Here is a 23,373-nt window from a genome sequence, read left to right on the forward strand (position 1 = left end):
AAGGCCTGCAGTGTGAACAAAACTTACTAGAGTTGCATGGAGATATTCTATGACTAGAGCCAAACCAACCTCAGGGAAACCCAATGGGCCGATTAGCCAGTCGTCCTATTTACTTCTATTGGATTTCACTAACACAACTTGATTCCTGCTCCTCATTTCATTCTAATTAAAGCATGGCAGAGCAACAGCAATCCACACAAGAGCTTTACCTAAATAGCCAAAGCTGGCACATTCCCAATATTGCAGTGTGTGGCAATTAGCAGCCCTGCAGTATTTGCTATTCATGGTTTGATGTAAAAACTTGTTTATTAAGATGGGCTGGAGGCGCTGGTGTGCAATAGACCTGCCTGTAATTAGATACCAATTATTTGTCTGTTTCTGATATTGTAAACTGGCACTTACCACATCAGTTAAATTGACACACTGCGCTGCTTGGTTTACTCTGTAATTAAAACATGTTCTGTTAATTAGATGATGACCACTTTATTCCAGGGCTCTTGTGTTTGGGCTTTTCTGTAGCGGCACTGTTTGGATCATGAGTTGCCAGACGCTTCGCTAATCAGCCCTTGTTTTGTTTCAATTACCACCTGCTGTTCAAAAGGCATGCCTGGATGCCCCCTCCCCCAGTCTAAACAAGGCTGGGCCTGCATGGCTCCCAGTCCCAGCTCCAACAGTATACATATTAATACTCGCCTGGCTTTCTTCTTCATTAGGAGCCACATCTAGGTTTCAAAGAGAGTCCGAGCAATTAAAAGGGAAGTTAGGAAGAGCAGGGCTGATGTAAGAATAAAGGTACTTATCACATCAGTTATAGCACTCCTCTGTGTGTAGCCAACACTAATTACTCCTGTTGAGTAAATACTAAAGTGCCTTGGACGTCTCCTTGTATTCTATACACCATTACAGAGGATGGGGAACTGTTGTGCGTTATAATACTGGCATGAAAAGAAAAACGTGAGTATTGGAGTGTAACCTTGTGTGATAGTGAATGATGGGGCGTGCTTTTGTACATTTTTATCAAGTAGTTTGCCAAATACGCTACGTATCTCAGATGGTTTGGGGTCTCCTAGAATTAGCATGAATCAGCCCGGTAAAGCAAGCTCACCTCACCCATCACCTTATTGTGTTTCAGTGGCTTTCCATGACCTCTTAACACAGAAACCGCAAAGAAGAAATGTATCGTCAAAGTCAGGCCTAATTTGCATAGATGTACCCGACAACTGCGCGGGGAGTTTGTAGATAGGTTAGATGTATGAAACGTTTGTATAATATTGTTCCTAAACCATCCTACAACCATCCTACAATCATACTGTTAAGTTGCCTATATCAGTGTACTGTGACCCCTGGGGATACTTGGCCTATCCACAGGGGGTACTTGAGAAGACTCATGAGACCATAGGCCTAATGGTAAAATGCACATGAGGGGGTACTTCAAGGGTACTTAAGGCAGAGCTAAATGTACTTTGTGGTACAGTTACCGAAAAAGGTTGGGTTCCCACTGGTCTATACTACAGCAAGTCAATAAGACTTTGGTTAGTTGCACCTTTTGGTTTTTGTCCTAGCACTACACAGCTAATTAAAATCATCAAAGCTTGATGATGAGTTGATTATTAGAGTCAGCTGTGTAGTGCTAGGGCAAAAAAAAATGTGCACACCTTGGGGTCCCCAGGACTGAGTTTGCGAAACATGGCGCTAGGACTTACAATAATAAGGAGAAGTAGGAGGGCATCATTATATGCGACTGTGGTATTAATTACAGGTATCTGTATTCTTCCCTTTGTCTAAACCCCATGACCAAATAAGAAAAAGGCACCCAAACAAGCAGCCAAACTCTATTAAGATGCATTTTTTTTGTCATGTTCCAATATTCAACATTAAGCAGTGTTCTTGAGTTTGAATAATTGAAGAGATGCAAAACGACATGAATAATTACAATCCCCTCTCCCGCTTTATGTCACAATGAATTAATGGATGACACCAAGTTGTTGTTTGAATTTGGATGTCAAAAATTCTAGAGAATTTTATGTGTTGATGCCGACCTGGTCACAAAGGAACACGAACATAGACAATTCCATGGAGAGACATGCAGTTGAAGTCGGAAGTTTACATACACCTTAGCCAAATACATTTAAACTCTGTTTTCAATTCCTGACAATTAATCCTAGTAAAAATTCCCTGTCTTAGGTCAGATAGGATCACCACTTTATTTTAAGAATGTGAAATGTCAGAATAATAGTAGAGAATGATTTGTTTCAGCTTTTATTTATTTCATCACATTCCCAGAAGTTTACATACACTCTAAGTAATTGGAAGCATTGCCTTAAAATTGTTTAACTTGGGTCAAACATTTCAGGTAGCCTTCCACAATCTTCCCTCAATAAATTGGGTGAATTTTGGCCCATTCCTCCTGACAGAGCTGGTGTAACTGAGTCAGGTTTGTAGGCCTCCTTGCTTGCACACACTTTTTCAGTTCTGCCCACAAAATCTCTATAGGATTGAGGTCAGGGCTTTGTAATGGCCACTCCAATACCTTGACTTTGTTGTCCTTAAGCCATTTTGACACAACTTTCAAAGTATGCTTGGGGTCATTGTCCATTTGGAAGACCCATTTGCGACCAAGCTTTAAGTTCCTGACTGATGTCTTGAGATGTTCCTTCAATATATCCACATAATTTTCCTGCCTCATGTAGCCATCTATTTTGTGAAGTGCACCAGTCCTTCCTGCAGCAAAGCACCCCCACAACATGATGCTGCCACCCCCGTGCTTCACGGTTGGGATGGTGATTTTTGGCTTGCAAGCCTCCCCCATAACATTATGGTCAAACAGTTCTATTTTTGTTTCATCGGACCAGAGGACCAAAAAAGTACGATCTTTGTCCCCATGTGCAGTTGCAAACTGTAGTCTGGCTTTTTTATGGCAGTTTTGGAGCAATGGCCTTTCAGGTTATGTCGATATAGGACACGTTTTACTGTGGATATAGATACTTTTGTACCTGTTTCCTCCAGCATCTTCACAAGGTCCTTTGCTGTTGTTCTGGGATTGATTTGCACTTTTCGCACCAGTACGTTCATCTCTAGCAGACAGAACGCTTCTTCTTCCTGAGCGGCATGATGGCTGTGTGGTCCCATGGTGTTTATACTTGCATACTATTGTTTGTACAGATGAACGTGGTACCTTCAGACGTTTGTAAATTGCTCCCAAGGATGAACCAGACTTGTGGAGGTCTACAATTTTCTTTCTGAGGTCTTGGCTGATTTCTTTTGATTTTCCCATGTCGTCAAGTAAAGAGGAACTGAGTTTGAAGGTCGACCTTGAAATACATCCACAGGTACACCTCCAATTGATGTCAATTAGCCTAACAGAAGCTTCTAAAGCCATTACATAATTTTCTGGAATTTTCCAAGCTGTTTAAAGGCACAGTCAACTTAGTGTACATAAACTTCTGACCCACTGGAATTTTGATGAATTATAAGTGAAATAATCTGTCTGTAAACAATTGTTGGAAAAATTACTTGTGTCATGCACAAATTAGACAACTTGCCAAAACTATAGTTTGTTATCAAGAAATTTGTGGAGTGGTTGAAAATGAGTTTTAATGACTCCAACCTAAGTGTATGTAAACTTCCGACTTCAACTGTACAGTGTCATTACAAACAACAAAAGTTGGCTTGACACATGAACATATAGAATCCAACCCATAACCAAACTAACCAACAACTTTTACATTATTACTAGATTATTAACTAACCCTGACCCTACATTAATACATTATTATTAGAGCTGTGATTGAAAGAATTACTCCTCATTTATCCAGCCAAAACCCTGGCAAAGCGTATTATTCCAAATAGAAACCAAGTTTGATGTTTGTGTGAACACTCAATCTCTCTCTGTCTCCCTCTCACATTTCCCTCTAAATGTAACACTGTCTCTTTCATAAAAGCTATCATTTAAACATGTCATGGCCAGTGTTTACCTGCAGTGAACGTTGATTGAGGCAGTCTGCGACTTTACACTGATGCCTTCCTAATCTGTATGACTGACATGCTAATTTCCCTGACGTTGCCATTCAAAACACAAACACGAAATGTTGGTTTTAGAACTGGGAGACTTGGTAGAGTGCATTTCAAGTACTTATTCAAATATTTCATTAAAATGTAAATTTTACACTGGTGTACGTCTAGCTGTGCACAAGGCATGACTTAAGAAGTTATGAAGTTATAACAGCATTTTCCTTTCTGATGCCAATTAACTAGGACTATTATGTCCTTACCTTGTTTTATCTTCAATAACAGCATGCCAACAAATGCATGAAATGCAACAGGGGTTTGAGGGAGCAGTATTGACTATTAAGCAACGTGGGCTGCAAAAAAAAGAACCCAATTAAACACGAAGCCTCCAGAAGACTGGTAGCTAATCAATTCTCTTATCGCCACAAAGTGCAATTCACTGATTAAAAGTGAGGCTGTGCAACAACAAAAAAACTACACTGAAACACAATTGTAAATGAGAAAAATGCCTCCGTATGCGGACATATAATCTAAGGCATTTGCCAGGATGGGGAAGAATCTTTTAGGAAGCTTGCTTAATAACGTCTCCCTGCTGCCAGTCAGCTCAGCTTCAATACCATTACTCATAGGCAGGATTACACCGTGGATCTTTGCACACCTAGAGGCATTGTCAATACATTTATCAGCCGTAAGGAATTTAACAGACATCCTGATTAGTGACACAGCTCGTAAATAAACACATATTTGGAGACCGTGTCTCTGTGCTTTGACTATAGATCCTGATCAAATAGACTTGCTTATTAATAAGAAATGATGTGTATACAGACTCTCTACTCCTATATCTTCATGTCTACACACATCACTAACTACCCACGTCTAAGTCTGCCACCTATTCAAGACGGGAATCGATGAATACAGACACAGTCGTGATGATGGCAAGCTTTTTAAAATATAGTTTTTTATTTAACCTTTATTTAACTAGGCTAAGCTGATTCAATTTGTTATGCAGAAATAATACACTTTTTGCGGTGTTTTCCCACAAAGGACAAGTGCTCCAACTTAAGTCTGAGAAGCATTGAAAAGCTTGTCTTCTTTCTTTCTGTATTTCATTGTTAACTTGCAAGGGGAAGATAAAATGGTTGCAGGTGGTGCTGAAAATAAAAACCATCCATCATTATTTATTAGGAATGAAAAAGATACACAATAATGTAATTTAATCTCTCAGCAGACAATTATTTCCACATATTGATAATGCAATGGGGAAAGTACCATGAATCCTAATATGATGTTTGCTTTTATTGGTGTATAATACAACCAGAACAAATAATGTAATTGTATCAGGAAGAAAATGTAATTATTTTGCACATGCTAACATTATAATACCAATCGGGCAGAGACAATGGCATCATATCATTTTGCTGTGCTTAACTAGTTACAATTTGCATTAAGTTATTATGTCTAGGTGGTGATAAAGACAGATTCCTCCTTGTGGTCTGTGTCGCATCTTTTCAGTTCTCCATTTAGCTACAGTTCCCAAAACCTTTGAAAAATCCAACAGAGTCGCTACAACTTTTCCTTTAGTGGGTCAAACTTTCTATCGGAATGTATTCTTAACTTAATTGGGAAAAAATAACATGATAATTACTAAATCGATCATATATTTGTTAATCTATAACTTTTAGTTCTACAACTCAGCATGTCAGCATGAGGTTCATGAAAAGCAAAGAGAATCTGAGGGGAGAAGTACCAAAGATGACCGACAAGTGATGAATCCAGAAAATTGTTTTATTAATTTTTTTTTACATTGAAAATGAAGTACTTTCGAATATGTGCATATAGGTGAACCTATTTGATGCTGATTTGATCATTTGCAATCGCGTGCTGATTTAACATTAATGAAGGACCAGCTTGATGGACCAGCTTGATGCACCAACTGTCAGGCCATATCCGGCACTCCGGCTACCTCTTCGTCGTTTGCATAGAATGGCATTCACGCCAAACTGAACTAATGACCAAGTGAGTCCATGTAAAATTAGATCAGGGATCTAGTATAGTGTCTACCCTGACATTATGAACATGATTTGTTGATGACTCATTGTAGGCTGTCCGGCATTGAGGTGAGTTCAATCCGCCCAGTTTAAAGATGCAAAGTGTAATATTAATAATGCCCGCTAAATAATTGATATCAGAATCAAAACCATTTCAGCACAGGATATGTACATATTTTAGTGTCTCATTTGCATGTTCGGAACAAACACCACAAAACCATTAGACAACCATAGTAATGAGTTGTTTGAGTGATTGGCTTTTAAGAGATAAGACAGGGAATCACAACTGAATCACTCTTCGTATGTGTACAGGTGTCACGTTGGATTTCTCCCCTGTTCTTCCTCCCACCAAAATGTTGGATCTCATTGAGCCTCTGACAAATGGCGAGCGCATAGCCTACTGTGTCGAGTCGTCATCTTCCACCGGAGGCTAAAGGACTGTTTGCAAGTCATTAGTGATTTGTAAATGATATTTGCTCCCTCGTGACATATCATTTGAAATGGGTTTCTAATAATAACACCCACTGATATTAAAATAAGAGGCCCTCATGTTGTGATTATGCGTTTCACAAATTTGGTCTTGAAAAATTGCACAGAGACAGAGAGACATGTCTATATGAATTGTGCTCCTAAATCTAATGGATATTAAAGATTCCCCAAGGATTCTCATAAAGACTCTTGAACAACTATGCCATGATATTGCAAGATGAAACCAGGCATTCAAGACAAAACTTTTCATTTATTGTCCTGAAAATGCCACAATACAGACTTTTAGTACAGACTGGGATTCTATAAGAAGTCAGTCAAACGTATTTCTTGCATCCTAACCATGCAGCTTAGTTGTGTTGAAATCAAATTCATTGTGGCTTTTTGTACAGTATTGTAAATACTAAAAGCTGTTCATTTGACTGTCACCTCCTTCCTTAATGACTCCTGACAAATTCCCTGGCTTCCTGTGGTGTGTTTCCTGTATACGTCGGCATAAAGGGAGTTGGCACGCGGCTCACTGTGCCTGGTGTATGGAGACCCACACCACTGCTCTAACACCATTTGCCATGTATTTTATGAAATGAACCACCAGCTCAGAGATCAATAGGCCCCCATGGTGAATAAGAACAACGAGAGTGAGCCCTTATCTGAGCCCTGCTGCCAATCTGTGGCAAGCGAAGCCTGCACCTTCCTTGGATACACCATTGGTCTTTGAAATTAAAGTCGGAGTCTGTAATCCACGGAAATGGCCCCTCTACTCTCGCTTAGAACCGGTTTAGTTTCACCTCAGCTGATGATAAAGCATGACAGAAATACAGAGCAATATATTCTTGCAGGGGTTGATGGCTTCTGCCAGCTTATCAGGAAACAGGCAGCTAACCTTCTTGTGCTTTGGCCGTGGACAGAATTGAGGAGTCAATTTACAAAAGATGCCATACCAGGTGGCTTGTAAATAAAACCTTATTTTCTCAGGAAAATACAAAAGAGTGAAAGAGAAAAAAAACTTGCCAAAGCTTTTGTAACCTTTTCCCCCAAAACGAAGTAAATGTATGATAGAGGAGGCTAAGCTCAAGTGATAGAGTGTATTCATGTAAATCCACCCAAGCACAGCTGCAAGAAATTGACAGGGATCTACTAGAGCGCTTTGCCTGTAAAGGGTGGGATTTACATGCCTAACTAGGGCTTAAACACCCTCCCCTGAGTTTACCTGTTACACCTACGCCCTCTGATCACACGTCTGTATGGGCTAAGTTTCACTGCTGACTTCTAATGCCTTTTCATGCGCATACATATCTGTCAGTCTTGCAAATTAACGTATTAACTGTGTTGGTTGAGGCTACTCAATATCAGGGATGAAAACTTGGGGCCAAAAAAACTCGTACTGAGGAGAATAGCGCCATATAAAGTAATCAAATAAAATTAAATAAAATTGCATTTGTCACATGCGCCGAATACAACAGCTGAAATGCTTCCTTACCAGCCATTAACCAACAATGGTGTTTTAAGAAAATTGAGTTAAGAAAATATTTACTAAATATACTAAAGTAACACAATAAAATAACAATAACGAGGCTATATACACAAGGTACCGGTACCGAGTCAATGTGCGGGGGCTACAGGTTAGTAGAGGTCATTTGTACATCTAGGTAGGGGTAAAGTGACTATGCATAAATAAACAGTGAGTAGCAGCAGTACAAAAACAAAGGGGAGGGGTGTCAATGCAAATAGTCCAGGTGGCCATTAGATTAATTGTTCAGCAGTCTTATGGCTTGGGGGTCGATGCTGTTAAGGAGCCTTTTGGACCTAGATTTGGTGCTCCAGTACAGCTTGCTGTGCGGTAGCATAGAGAACAGTCTATGACTTGGGTGACTGGACTCTTTGACAATTTTTGGGGCCTTCCTCTGACACCGCCTAGTATATACGTCCTGGATGGCAGGAAGCTTGACCCCAGTGATATACTGGGCCGTACACATTACCCTCTGTAGCGCCTTATGGTCAGATGCCGAGCAGTTGCCATACCAGGCGGTGATGCAACCAGTGATGCAACCAGGTGATGCTCTCGATGGTGCAGCTGTATAACTTTTTGAGGATCAGGGGACCCATGCCAAATCTTTGAAAAGGCATTGTTGTGCCCTCTTCACAACTTTCTTGGTATGTTTGGACCATGATAGTTTGTTGGTAACGTGGAAACCATTCTCGACCCACTCCACTACAGCCCCGTCGATGTGAATGGGGGAGTGTTCGGCAGTCCTTTCCTGTAGTCCACAATCACCTCCTTTGTCTTGCTCACATTGAGGGAGAGGTTGTTGTCCTGGCACCACACTGCCAGGTCTCTGACCTCCTCCCTATAGGCTGTCTCATCGTTGTTGGTGATCAGGCCTACCACCGTTGTGTCGTCAGCAAACTTAATGATGGTGTTGGAGTCGTGCTTGGCCACGCAGTTGTGGGTGAACAGGGAGTACAGGATGGGGACTGAGGGCACACCCCTGAGGCGCCCCAATGTTGAAGATCAGCCTGACAGATATCTTGTTGCCTACCCTTACCACCTGGGCCCATCAGGAAGTCCAGGGTCTAGTTTCAGAGGGAGGTGTTTAATGCCAGGATCTTTAGCTTAGTGATGAGCTTTGTGGGCACTATGGTGTTGAACACTGAGCTGTAGTCAATGAACAGCATTCTCACAGGTTTTCCTTTTGTCCAGGTGAAAAAGGGCAGTGGAGTGCGATTTAGTTTGCATCATCTGTGGATGTGTTGGGGTGGTATACGAATTGGAGTGGGCCATGTTGATGTGACCAGCCTTTCAAAGCACTTCAGGCTACCGATGTGAGTGCTACGTGGCGGTAGTCATTTAGGCAAGTTACCAGGGACTATGGTGGTCTACTGTTTGATGGTTTGTTTGAGGGCATAGCATGATTTCTTATAAGTGTCCAGATTAGTGTGCCACTCCTTGAAAACGGCAGCTCTAGCCTTTTGCTCGGTGCGGATGTTGCCTCTAATCCATGGATTTTTTCCATTTCACTTTTTCATTTTTCCATTTCACTATGTTCGTACGGTCACTGTGGGGACGACGTTGTCGATACACTTATTGATGAAGCCGGTGACTGAGGTGGGACTCCTCAATGCCATTGGATGTATCACGGAATATATTCGAGTCTGTGCTAGAAAAACCGTCCTGTAGCAGAGCATCCGAGTCATCTGACCACTTCCGTATTGAGCGAGTCACTGGTACTTCCTGCTTTCATTTTTGCTTGTAAGCAGGAATCAGGAGGATAGAATTATGGGCAGACTTGCCAAATGGAAGGTGAGAAAGAGATTTGTACGCGTCTCTGTGTGTGGAATAAAGGTGACCTAGAGTTTTTTCCCCTCTGGTTGCAAATAGAAATGAGTTTAAACTGATTTATGTTTGTCTTCATTAACGTCCCCGGCCACTAGGAGCGCCGCTTCTGGATAAGCATTTTCTTGTTTGCTTATGGCCATAGCACTGAACAAGTTGTATATCTTATTGCCCGTGTCGGTTTGAGGTGGTAAATAGACGGATACAAAACATTTTGATGATAACTCTCTTGGTAGATAGTGTGGTCTACTGCTTATCATGAGGTACTCTACTTCAGGCAAGCAAGACCCCGAGACTACCTTAATGTTAGACATTGTGTATCAGCTGTTATTGATAAATAGACACACACGCCCACCCCTTGTCTTACCGGACATAGCTGTTCTGTTCTGCGGATGCACGATAGACCCAGCCAACTTCATATTATCCATGACGTCATTCAGCCACGACTCAGTGAAACATAAGATATTGCAGATTTGAATGTCCTGTTGGTAGGATAGTCTCGAACGGAGCTCATCCAGTTTATTCTCCAGTGATTGCACGTTGGCCAATAGAACGGAATGTAGTGGCGGGTTACCCACTCACCGATGCACAAGGCACTCTGATCTGCGCCCCCTGTATTTCCTTCTTTTCTTTATGTGAATGACAGGGATTTGGGCCTTGTCCAGGAACAACATTATATCCTTCACGTCAGACTCATTAAAGAAAAAATCTTTGTCCAGTTCGTGGTGAGAAATCACTGTTCTGATATCCTGAAGCTATTTTCCGCTATAAGAGATGGTAGCATCAACATTATGTACAAAATAAGTTACAAACAAAGCAAAAAAACGCACAAAATGGCACAATTGGTTAGGAACCGTTCATTAAAACGGCAGCCATCCTTATCTCTGTATGATGAGAACTAATTGTTCCAGCAGGATTCCTGTAGGATTGTTCCTAAATAACTCTGGATCCCTATATATGTATTCATGTGGAATTCAAAAAAGTTGTATTACTTTGTAGATGTTCTGTTCTATTTGTTTGTTGCCACACAAGTCTCATATCAGCTGAAACATTTGCAAGTCCCTCGATTGTGCGGATTGTAGCCATTGTTACTGGGAGAGACATGTTCCCTCATTAACATTTTATGAGAGGATGTGACAAACACTAAACGAGGCTAACTCAAAGTGCATTGTTTTAATCCATGAGGTGTGAACATGAGCCTGCCGCTGCTTTGTGGGTAATAGAAATTTGCCTAATTCAATGGTTTCTCCTCCAGAGAACTGCAAGCCTGCTCCTTTTGCGCAGGACGTGGCTTTGGGCACGGGGCTTGTGGGTGTAGCTCCTGGGCACTCCCTAGTGCCTCTCAAATCCTTTAGGCACCAACATACACTGTTCATGGAGTTTTATGTTGAAAGCAAAACATGTATAATAGACAAGCTATTTCCTTGAATTTGATGTCTGTAAACAAAGAAGCACCAAACATATACAACATGCAGTCTAAACAAGAACAACAGATTGTTTTCTCATTTGTTTTTGCTGATGTTAGATTTCTGAGATTGTACAGAACAAATAGGCATCAGGAATGGTCTTTAATGCACTTATTATATCACACAGGAAACAACTGCAAATGTGAAATGCTCCATTTTTTTGTTTTGTGTGGTTTTGTATTTTTCCTAAACAATGATTTTCAGAACTGGAGCCGCCGCCAATAAAATTAATGGGAGAGTTGTTAAGTCCATACAGGAAGTGGGCTTTTTAAATAAACACATTGTTTCCAAACTAATCCACACCCCTATTGTTTACAGTTAGAGAGCTGGGCAGGACGGGTTGCAGAGACTGCCTGTCACTGTCGTCTGCCCTAATGAATCCTGCCTGTCAAGGCCGGTCCCCCCCCCCCCCACACAGAGAGAATTCAACAAAAAAAGAGGACACAAGCGTCGACAGATACAGCTTTTTCTCTTCTTAAAATACATAAAGAGAAAGTGATCGATGTATTTAAGTATCAGCTTCAATTTTCCAAGTTAATGATACATCAGTGGCTACTAGGCCTACTTTAAGTGATATAGGAAAATTTGACATTTGTACCTAACATCACATTTCGTATACAAAAGGTCAAGAATAAACACAGGGAAGTAAGATTACACTGAAACTGTTGGTTGTCCTGTCCCTAAAATGTCATTGCAATTCAGAGGGTTATATCAAATGAATGTATTCCACTGTGCAGAATGATCTATTTGTTATCAGATTTAAGGCCCCACATTGGAAATATCACTGTGTATGCAGACTTACACCTCAGTCATCTCTTTCTCTCTTATCAACTCCAATAATCGCTATTTGTTTAAAATACCACTTCTCACTTACAAGGTCATTTACATAATGTCCTGAGAAAATCTGTTCAGTTAGATTGTAATTCATATATCCGCTCAGTTCGTTCACCCTGATACTTCAGCAAGTTACCTCAGGTTTCCATTTTAATCAGTGATTATAGCTAGCTTTTCAACTCTGAACCACTGAAAGTAAATATGTGACTCTGCTATCCAGATCACACAGCAACTAACACGAATAGTGTATTTTGGAAATGAATGCGGTGCACATCTGTCATACCTTTAAGTCATATTAGACACTTTCGTAATCGTTATTCACTTGTCCATAAATCAAGTATCACAGGGTTAGTTTTTTTTGTTTTATTTCGTTTTTATAAAAACCTCTTAAGGATATGCCCCTTTTTTCCATTTTCGACCTCAAATTAAATACCCAAATCTAACTGCCTGTAGCTCAGGACCTGAAGCAAGGAAATGCATATTCTTGATACCATTTGAAAGGAAACATTTCCAAAAACTTCAAAGTGCTAAGTTAATGTAGGTGAATATGAAGCATTAGATCTGGTAAGAGATAATACAAAGAAAAAAACATCAACTTTTTTTGTACCATTATCTTTGAAATGCAGGAGAAAGGCCATAATGTATTATTCCAGCCCAGGCACAATTTAGATTTTAGCCACTAGATGGCAGCAGTGTTTGTGCAAAGTTTTAGACTGTTTGCATTTCTGTTAAAATGTTGAGTCAAGACTGCCCAAATGTGCCTAATTGGTTTATTAATACATTTTCAAGTTCATAACTGTGCACTCTCCTCAAACAATAGCATGGTATTATATCACTGTAATAGATACTGTAAAATGGACAGTGCAGTTAGATTTACAAGAATTTAAGCTTTCTGCCAATATCAGATATGTCTATGTCCTGGGAAATGTTCTTGTTACTTACAACCTCATGCTAATCACATTAGCCTACGTTAGCTCAAAAGTCCCGCGGGGGACCCACCGTTCCTGTAGAGGATTTAAGAATATTAAGTGGAATATCTAATGCTACACATTTATACCATTGACATGACTACTGCAGAGGAGGATGCCCTTTTCAACTTGTGGCACGTTATTTAAAGCATACTAACGGATTATTGGTGGCTAGGCAGTCAAGGAAACTCGAAACCAGGGAAGAAGTTCTGATTTCCATTCATGCCACAGATATAATAAAATAATCATCAACATGTAAATGACATTGGCAGGCTAGTGTAAAATGTTTCTAATATTAGAAAAATAAATTGATTTTTATTAACACAATTTGACTGTGACTGTGAAACAATCCCTTCCGATGTATTTTTTGCATAGATGGTTTAAACAAGTGGCAGTGGAACTTGTAATAGTGTCAGAAGTGAGGCAAGAGCAGAGCACACGGATGAAACCATCTGTGGCTCAAAAACATTGATGAGAAAAGCCTGAGTCCTTGTGTCAAAGGCAGGGCTCAAAGTGAAACCAGGTTATCCCGTCTGTCTCCCTTCTAGCAGCTTTGAATCCCACTATAGGAAACGGCTGCTTTTGGAAAAGTTCAGTTCCATGTACTCCAGTGTTGGCTGGTCTGCTAGGTTCAGTTCCATGTACTCCACTGTTGGCTGGTCTCCTCGGTTCAGTTCCATGTACTCCAGTGTTGGCTGGTCTGCTAGGAGGCCTACAGCCAATGGTAACTCAATCTCCAACTCCAAAGGGAAAAATTAGTTTGGTCGTTGAGTCATAGTGAACTGTGGCTACACACATTCATTACTTTTTAATTGCTCCTTTATTGGAATGATGTTGTGTCTCTTGGAACATTGCGGGGGATAACAGGGGTTCATGGCGGTCCTAAGGGGCTTTGTTTACATGTTAGGTTGTTTGTTTAGGACTGTTCTACAGAGTCTTGTCTGGTCTACCATGCAACAGAAAAGAAAGAAAAAAACGGAATCATAATAATCACATCGCCACAAACTGCTCTCTCGGGCCTTCTGTTTTCCAGCTCTGGTTACACACATGTTGGCTCAACAGAATATTCAATAGACATTTATAGGAAATAAATTAAGAGATGAACGCAAACCATATGGTATTCTGAGGTTTATTTGTAAAGCGCCTGCATCAAACCTTTTTTCAGATCACACCATATTAGCTATGTTTTTCCAGTCCAGCAAAATCAGGAAGGTAACCACAGACTTTCCCTGATGGGAAACACATGAGCGTGGCTGTGAGACAGGGAGCCTCATGCATGGAGGAGGCACTGCATCGTGGAGCATCAGTAAAAACAATTACCCTTGCATATCTGAATGTCATATGGTACCACAGTCCCACTTCAATAGGAGAGGCTATTCCCCGGTTCAGATGAAGCTGCGTCACTCTAATGCAAGGAAATGGGATATCTTAAAAAAACACTGGCTGAGTGGTACAGCTTGGGCATCACACATTCACATTTCTCCACGCTGGTGAAAGAGAGACAGGCTGGATGCTGGCCTGGGGTGTGGGCTGGCTAAAAGAGACTGGGAAGGGAGCCAAGAAGAAATGGTTGTGCCCAGCATATACACTTCCACCCCTGTTTGTGCATGCATGACCCCATGACCCCATGCCCCCACGCCTGCCGGCAAGACAAGTTTACACCATCCATTTAAGTGTGAAAGGAGAAATGAACTGCATGTGACAAGCCCAACAGCAGGGGTACATCAACACCCTAGGTGGTTTCTGCTCCCTCTGTTGATCTTGGTCCCATTTGCTACAGAGTTCTTGCCAATGTTAAAAATAAAATCTAACTACAACAACATCGACTTTTATGAGGAAGGTATTATTTGGCCGTTGAGACTCACGTTTTCAGAAAAATGTATGAAAGAAAGCTTGTTTGTGAGTTATTACATTTAATAGGGGCTCCCGAGTGGCGCAGCGGTCTAAGGCACTGCATCTCTGTGCAAGAGGTGTCACTACAGACCCTGGTATCACATCCTGCCGTGATTGGGAGTCCCATAGGGTAGCGCACAATTGGCCCAGCGTCTTCAGGGTTTGGCCAGGGTAGGCAGTCATTGTAAATAAGAATTTGTTCTTAACTGACTTGCCTAGTTAAATAAAGGTTAAATAAATAAATCAATAGAAGGCCTTTCAAGTCAACATATCCTCCACTAGTGCCCAGTATCAGACCTTTAGCGCCTCCTATTCATGTAAGGTTCTGTATTTATTTTCTTAGTCAACCTTGTGTTCTTTTGCTTTGTGTTCTTGAACGTAGCCCTGTTTCTTTGTGTTCTGGAACTTAGCCCTGTCTTTCATTTTTTGTTCATTGATTTCACCTGTGTTCATTTCTCACCTGGTCTCATCAGCTCCCTATTTAGTTCAGTTCTTTCTGTTTGTATGGTTGTGAGGTATTGTTTGTTTTTGACTGCCTACCTGTGGTTGACCATTGCCTGCGACCCCAATTCCTGCCTTTTGCGAAGGCGTATCAAAACATCTGCCGCGCTCTGCGCGTTAATCTACACATTTTTCATTACAATTCATTACAATTCACACGTTGTGTAAGTTATTCACTATCATGTTTTTCCACACTACAGTTGATGGTGGCCGTATGACACACACACACACACACACAACTCTGTGTGTATGATAGGCTCCGTATCTTCAGAGCCTGCTGCGCACCCATCGGGCAGTTTACCTCAGGACCTAAAGAATAGCACTTCCAGGAAAAGAAAAGCCAAGGAATCCAGCTGGGGGAAAATGCATCAAAGCTCATGGCTTAAGGCTATAATTAGCTGCTGTTTTGTTTGAAATGTGAAAGAATGAAATCTTTGGAGGAATAGCATTGTTTATTTATTTAGTTTTGTTGTTAAAATTTTCTCTCAAAATGAGAGAATTTCACCAAGACTTGTGCCTGATTGAGTGTGGCGGAGATGTCTGCAGCATATTTAATTAAGGCTGGGTCAAGGTGTTGAATGCAGAGTACTGTTTAAGGATTTTTATTTTTTTAAATAACCCCTAAAGCATTGTGTAGTAGCATTGTGGTATCGTTGTATTTTACCATCTGTCTGTTGTCCAGTGAACTAACTGAAAGTGAATCAATGGTGCTACTGTCGCAAGGGGCAAACAAAAACTGTTCTGAGAAGTCAAACGTCACACATTAACAGCTCTATTCAATCCGCATCGCGGAAGTTCAGGTTTACAGTGTGATATCACTTTAAAGGCAATGGTCCTGCTTGAGCGGAGACTGCATTCACGATAAACGCTGCATATGTCGGCTCGTTCGGAAATTCACTTAAAAAATGATATTGCGCAAACGTTTCAGCTTTACAGTTTGAATAGAGCCCTTAGTCTTTCTTTCCTCCACTGAACAGAATACATGTCTATTCTTCCTTTGCTGCCACAAGCACATCTGGACAGAGCTTATTGCCTCACCAATCTCCTCCTGTAAAGAGATTTATTGATATTTAAAATTTCCTGATGGTTTTATGCACTTTGAATGGATATGGTATAAAAGGCATATTCACGGAGTGGTCCGAAAAAATGTCTGGTTGTAAAATAACCTTCGACACCATGGAATCTATAAAGAGAAACATAAGGAGGGCACAAAACTCAGCAGTATGGTACCTCACTTGTGAATGCTATTTACTCAAATCAAACTGTTTCAAAGTTATCAATTTGGATATAATGCCTCTCTCTTTCTCTTGCACACACACACACACACACACACACGGAGGCGGTTCGCTTCTGAAAGTAGTATTGACGTATACACTGACTCTGTGAATGGGTTCATCGGGAAGTGCATAGAGGATGTTGTTCCCACTGTGACGATTAGTACTTATCCAAAGCTAAAACTGTGGATAGATGGCTGCATTCATGCAAAACTGAAAGCACCAACCACCGCATTTAACCATGACAAGGTGACTGAGAACATGGACTTGTATGATAGGACCAGCTACGACCACTGTAAGGCAATCAAAGAGGCAAAACGACAGTACAGGGACAATTCAACGGCTCAGACACAAGACGTATGTGGCAGGGACTCCAAACAATCATGGATTGTAAAGGGAAAACCATCCACACCGACGCCTCACTCCCTGATGAGCTAAACACCTTCGCCCGCTTCGAGGAAAACACCATTGAACCACATTGCTTACGAGGATTTTGTGCTCTCGTTGTCCATGGCCTACATGAGAAAGTAATTTAAGCTTGTTAACCCTCGCAATGCTGTTGACCCAGACGGCATCCCAATCCGTGTCCTTAGAGCATGTGCAGACCAGCTGGCTGGAGTGTTTACAGACATATTCAATCACTCTATATCCCAGTCGGTTGTCCCTACTTGCTTCAAGATGTCCACCATTGTTCATGTACTCAAGAAAGCAAAGGTAACTGAACTAAATTACTATTGCTCCGTAGCATTCACTTCTGTCATCATGAAGTGCTTTGAGAGTCTAAGGACCATATCACCTCCACCTTACCCGAAACCCACTACGATTCGCATATCGCCCCAACAGATCCACAGACGACACAATTGCACTACACACTGCCCTATCCCATCTGGACGAGAGAAATACCTGTGTAAGAATGCTGTTCACCGACTACAGGTGAGCCTTTAAAACCATAGTGCCCTACAAGTTCATCACTAAGCTCAGGGCCCTGTATCTGAACCAGTCTCGCATGCTGGTACTCAACATGGTCCGTACAGGGGTACAATCATCAGGTTTGCTGACAAATCAACAGTGGTAGGCCTGTTTACCAACAACGACATGACAGTCTACAGGGAGGAGGTGAGGGCCCTGGCAGAGTGGTGCCAGGAAAATAGCCTCTGCCTCAACGTCAACAAAACGAAGGAGCTGATCGTGGAATACAGGAGACAGCAGAGCGAGCAGGGCCGCAGTGGAGAGCTTCCTAGTAAAGGGCCATTTCTCAAGCAAGAATTTAGCTAGGACTGTCTGGGAGAGGTCTGAGTGGGGAGGGGAAAAACTGAAAATTAGATGTTATTGGCAGAGTGGTTTGGAACTCTCTTTCTTATTGGTCTATTTTTTACAATTGTATTTAACCAGGCAAGTCAATTAAGAACAAATTCTTACTTTACAATGATGGCCTACCCCGGCCAAATTGTGCCCCGCCCTATGAGGCTCCCGATCACAGCTGGTTTTGATACAGCCCGGGATCAAACCAGGGTCTGTAGTGACGCCTCCAGCATTGAGATGCAGTGCCTTAGAACGCTGTGCCACTCGGGAGCCTCAGAGAACGTGGACTGTGTGCAAAACCATTGAAGAACCGTTTCAGCACATCTAAATCGCTGAAGATATCCATAACTCTTTAAGCCTCTTAATTTAAAACAGGTATTCACGCCCCGTCTGAAGGAAATAACTGTTTATAAATTGTCTAGCTCAATAATTCTTTGTGACTGGATCCATAAGGAGTGTAAATTTGTTTCTGGTTTACAACTACAAAGGCAGAAGGCTGTAGCAACTGGCCGCATACAAAGGCCTGCAAAGCTAACTTGTACTTTTGGGTGTAGACCAAGTTTCCCCGAACATGGACAACAGATTTTTGTTATTAAAATCACCACATTTGCACTTTGCAACGGTTGACACTGAAAAGAAGGAAAGACATTCAGTGGAAAGTGATGACGAGAAGTACATTTTACATCCAATAACATACCAAGTCCAAAAAGGTTGGATTTAGGTTGAAAATATTTAACTAGGCAAGTCAGTTAAGAACAAATGCTTATTTACAGCCTAAATGCTTATTTACAGCCTACCCCAGCCAATTGTCCACTGCCTTGTGGAACTCTCAATCACAGCCAGATGTGATTTAGCCTGGATTTGAACCAGAGTCTGTAGTGATGCCTCCAGCATTGAGATGCAGTGCCTTAGAATGCTGCGCCACTCAGGAGCCTTAACTTGTTTAGTGCATGGGGATGTCACCATGGAAGGTCAAATCTCCATCCCACCAAAACAGGCTGATATTTCAGCCGGTCTTTTCGAAAAAGCCCTTAGACGAAAAGGACATTATCATCATGATCACAATTTCCCAGTATTATTCCAACCTCATAGTGTGGAAAAAAAATCCAATTTTTGATTGCACTGGGCCTTTAAACTTTGTGGTATGTGCATGGGGAAGAAGTGATCCATCCAAATGGAAGAGTTTCAGCTTGAAGCAATAAGATCACTGTTTACTCAGGGTACTCTATATATTGCACCTTTGCACATCAAGTACAGTACAGCTAGCAACAGAACAAGTCATTTGTAAATGTTGACAATCTGGCATCTGTCTCTCAATCGTCTTTGACTGAATGCATGACTTTCAGCAGTTCTTTTGGATATGTATAGAGTCCCTATTGAATAGCCATTTGCAGATAGAGCTGTGACGGTCATGGAATTTTGGATGATGGTAATTGGCCAGCAAAATGACCACGGTCACCGTAATATTATTAGATTTTTTTTTTATAGACGCACATTTTCTCCTCTCCTCCGCTCCTGACTGTATGTGCTGCCATAGAAATAGAATGAATAGAATGGGAGTCGCCATTCAAGTCAATGACGGCATAATGGGTGGACTGGCGGTCATTGCGAGCGTACCCATAGGAGCAAAGCAGGAAGTAAAATATGTGATGTGATTTGTTGATTCAACTCAACTAACACTGCAAAAAATACATTCCATTGTATGAGCCACATCAGTTAACATCATTTGAGTGACAATTCTACATTACCATGGAAATAATTACCTCACAATACCAGGCAGCCATTGCGAATGTACCAATGAGTTTACCAGTCAAATTGCTGGGGTTAGCGGTTCCAAGCCTGTTCTATTCATTATATTTCTGTGTGCTGCTGCTGCATTGTGATCATTCAGTCAGCTGTTTGTAATTTTTTTAAATGACGGTGATTTTATTTTCACAACGGTCTTCAACCATCTTCGTTCAAGACTGTCTGTTACACGGTTATAACGGTAATTGTGCCAGCCCTATTCACAGATTTATCAAATGTTATACTGACATTTTTCTTGGCGTATTGTGTTTGATGAACCTTCATTTGTCACAATTTCTTAGACCCTTAGCAGATGAAGTCGGTGTGTTTTTGCTTCAGAGAACGTGGACTATGTGCAAAACCATTGAAGAACCGTTTCAGCACATCTAAATCGCTGAAGATATCCATAACTCTTTAAGCCTCTTAATTTGAAACAGGTATTCACGCCCCGTCTGAAGGAAATAACTGTTTATAAATTGTCTAGCTCAATAATTCTTTGTGACTGGATCCATAAGGAGTGTAAATTTGTTTCTGGTTTACAACTACAAAGGCAGAAGGCTGTAGCAACTGGCCGCATACAAAGGCCTGCCAAGCTAACTTGTATTTTTGGGTGTAGACCAAGTTTCCCCGAACATGGACAACAGATTTTTGTTATTAAAATCACCACATTTGCACTTTGCAACGGTTGACACTGAAAAGAAGGAAAGACATTCAGTGGAAAGTGATGACGAGAAGTACATTTTACATCCAATAACATACCAAGTCCAAAAGAAACACCAAAAAAAATGAAGTGCATGTAGGTTGGATTTAGACTAGGCCCTATGACTTAACATTTACAATAGAAGTGTTGTATAAAATAATACATAGCACACCATGACAGACTTGCCTTCCTTTAAAAATCCAGCAAACATTTATCAAGTAACTTTGTTCGTCATTACCCTCTAACACTTAAACGAGAGGGGCCTATAACTGTTAATCTTACAGGTGAGGAACACACAGGTCTTTCAAACAGTGTCTGTATCCAATTTCAATACGATCGACAACGGGAAACAATTGCTCGTTCAGAGTAGAATGCAATATACATTTGAATCATTTCATGTTTGTCTATCAAATAGAATATTTCATTTATTTAAAAAAAAAATGTCCTATGTGGTGCATTATCAATGGGTGAACAGCTTTGCATCAATGGTAGAAAAGATTATCTGCACAAGAGAACCAACCCTCAAAAACGATTGCACTTCACGACTAAAAGGAAAAATAATGAAATGCTCCTCGGAACACAGCACTGAAAATCTCGATTTTTTTTTTCAGTGGTGAATCTTGGATAGTGTGGCTACAAAACAACATAAAATGCTCTGCGCTATTGTTGCATTCTTCAGATCAAAAGAGTTTTTAATAAGGCCATTATAAATACATCAGAAAATCCACTCTGGTATTCAGCAAACATGTCAATAAAGGATGCACTCCGCTCATTGGTCTTTTATAACGGCACCGTAGCCCTTCATCTGAGGCTAGCTCTATAATGAAGGAATACTGTGCAGGGTTTGGGGTCCCTGCTGTGTTCAAAGATGTCAGTCAATCTAAAGTACTTTATCATGTAAATAAAGGTAATCTTTCCATCCCTTTGAGGTAGAGCAGGGCATTCTTCTCCTGTTGGCTGGATAAGATGTGTAAAGACCAGGTGGTGGTGGGAGTCCATTAAAGAGAAGGAGTGGCTGGAGAGGGAATCCATCGTCACCACCACGCAGGCCAAAGAGAGGGGCTGAAGTACCCCTCTACCCACTGCTGATGTCCCTTCATGTTTGGAGCTCTACAGTACCAACCACAATGCATCTCTCTCAAACAGAGAGAGCCATACATTATAGGTCTGTGACAATGGCCTATGTACTGCAGACTTAGTGTACTCTGACTGTGTGATTCTGATGTTGATGACATGACCAACAAGACAGATATTTGTTTCAGGGCATTTTTAGGATGTACTTGTCTCCTTTACGATTGTCAAATTGCTTTAGAGAGTGCAATAGGTATTGTGTATGTGTTATCATGTATCCAACAGCTGGGCCAAGCTCTATGTATCCCTATGCTTCATACAGTTAAAGTATATTCCTAGTATACACTTTCCCTCACTTGTTTAAGGGTTGCAGACATGGTTGTGCATTAGGCCACAGCACCCTTCTCTGCTAGTGCCATTTTACTTAATTCCAATAAAATATGGTGGAGCAGGGCTCTCTAAAAGCCTCTCCCTGGCCAGGAGGCCTGCTGGGAGGGGAGACTGACTATCTGACCCCATGGGCCACAGTGTGCCACAGTAAGAGCGCACAGGTTTGATTGGGACCATTACATCCACACAATCCAAAGACAGAGAGAGTTAAAAAGGGTATTTGCCAGGTAGCCAATCCCTATGCCTATATTAAACTGACATTTTGTAATGTCATTAATGCACATTCACTTCTGCAGCTTTTGGTGTCATTGTACCCAAAAAATACATAGCACAGCTTTTATACAAGGACATAGGGTGTCAGATCAACATATGAGAAGATGCTTCACCAGATCCAATACTTATTCTCCCCTCACACACAGAACAGTCTGGCCGGCCACTACTCTCATCTCCATGTATGCAATACAAACCTTCATGGCATATTGCAATATGTACCGAACCTTGTTTGGAGTACATTAACCTGGCTCACAACAATAGATATGCACACCCTGAGGGGGATAGGGGTTTATTGACTTCCTGCAATGTCTTCTCGTCTGTTGGTTAACTGGACACGTTTCAGTACGCAGGAATGCGGGTGCATTTGGAAAGCTAAAAACACGTTGAAATGATTTCATCTGAAGAGGGATTGGGATGTCTCTTTAATGCTGGAGGGGTTATTTAGTGGTGGTTATTTTCTTACCAGTGGTCTACCAAGGGATTGGAAGGATATGTGAAGAAAAGCAAATGAGCAATTACAATGTATTATAGACACTGACACTATCTAATATGGATATTATGTCAGTCAAGAGTCTGATTTTCACCAATAAAGAGTTACATACCAAAATATATTTATTGCATTCCCCTAAAAGCGATCGATACAATGATATTTCCAACAGGTATCTGTTTGTTTAAGAATTACCGATCCCATTTGAACCGCATTCACATTGAAAAAGTCTGTAACCACCACACCAGTTAAAAGGGCAACGTTAAGAATTGTGTAATGAAGTTCTGGCGACTTAATGGCTAACCATGGTGGTTAGCTCAGTCAACTTGTACACGAGTTCATTCAAAGCAAACCGATGAGGAGACAAGCTTCTGGGCAGGTTACATAAGCTGTTTCTCAAAATAAGCAGCCAGTCCAGAGTGGTCAGCCTATTGATTTCCCTGCCAAATGTAATCTGCCTCACCATCATAAATCGTGTGGCTGACATTTACACAAAGCCCTGTTTCAGCCAAACACTGCCAAGTAAGGCTGTTGATTCACCGATCACCTGATA

General features: G+C 41.2%; 1 long non-coding RNA gene across 1 annotated transcript; it reads left to right on the forward strand.

The window, feature by feature from the left end:
- The first annotated feature begins 644 nt into the window (after positions 1-644).
- LOC116374092 (uncharacterized) lies at positions 645-22,942 on the forward strand. The gene is made up of 2 exons (XR_004209905.1): positions 645-954; positions 21,533-22,942. It is a non-coding gene; the product is annotated as an uncharacterized LOC116374092 (long non-coding RNA).
- Positions 22,943-23,373: the final 431 nt, after the last annotated feature.

This window comes from Oncorhynchus kisutch, linkage group LG5 (assembly GCF_002021735.2).
Source record: "Oncorhynchus kisutch isolate 150728-3 linkage group LG5, Okis_V2, whole genome shotgun sequence".
NCBI classification, from domain to species: domain Eukaryota; kingdom Metazoa; phylum Chordata; class Actinopteri; order Salmoniformes; family Salmonidae; genus Oncorhynchus; species Oncorhynchus kisutch.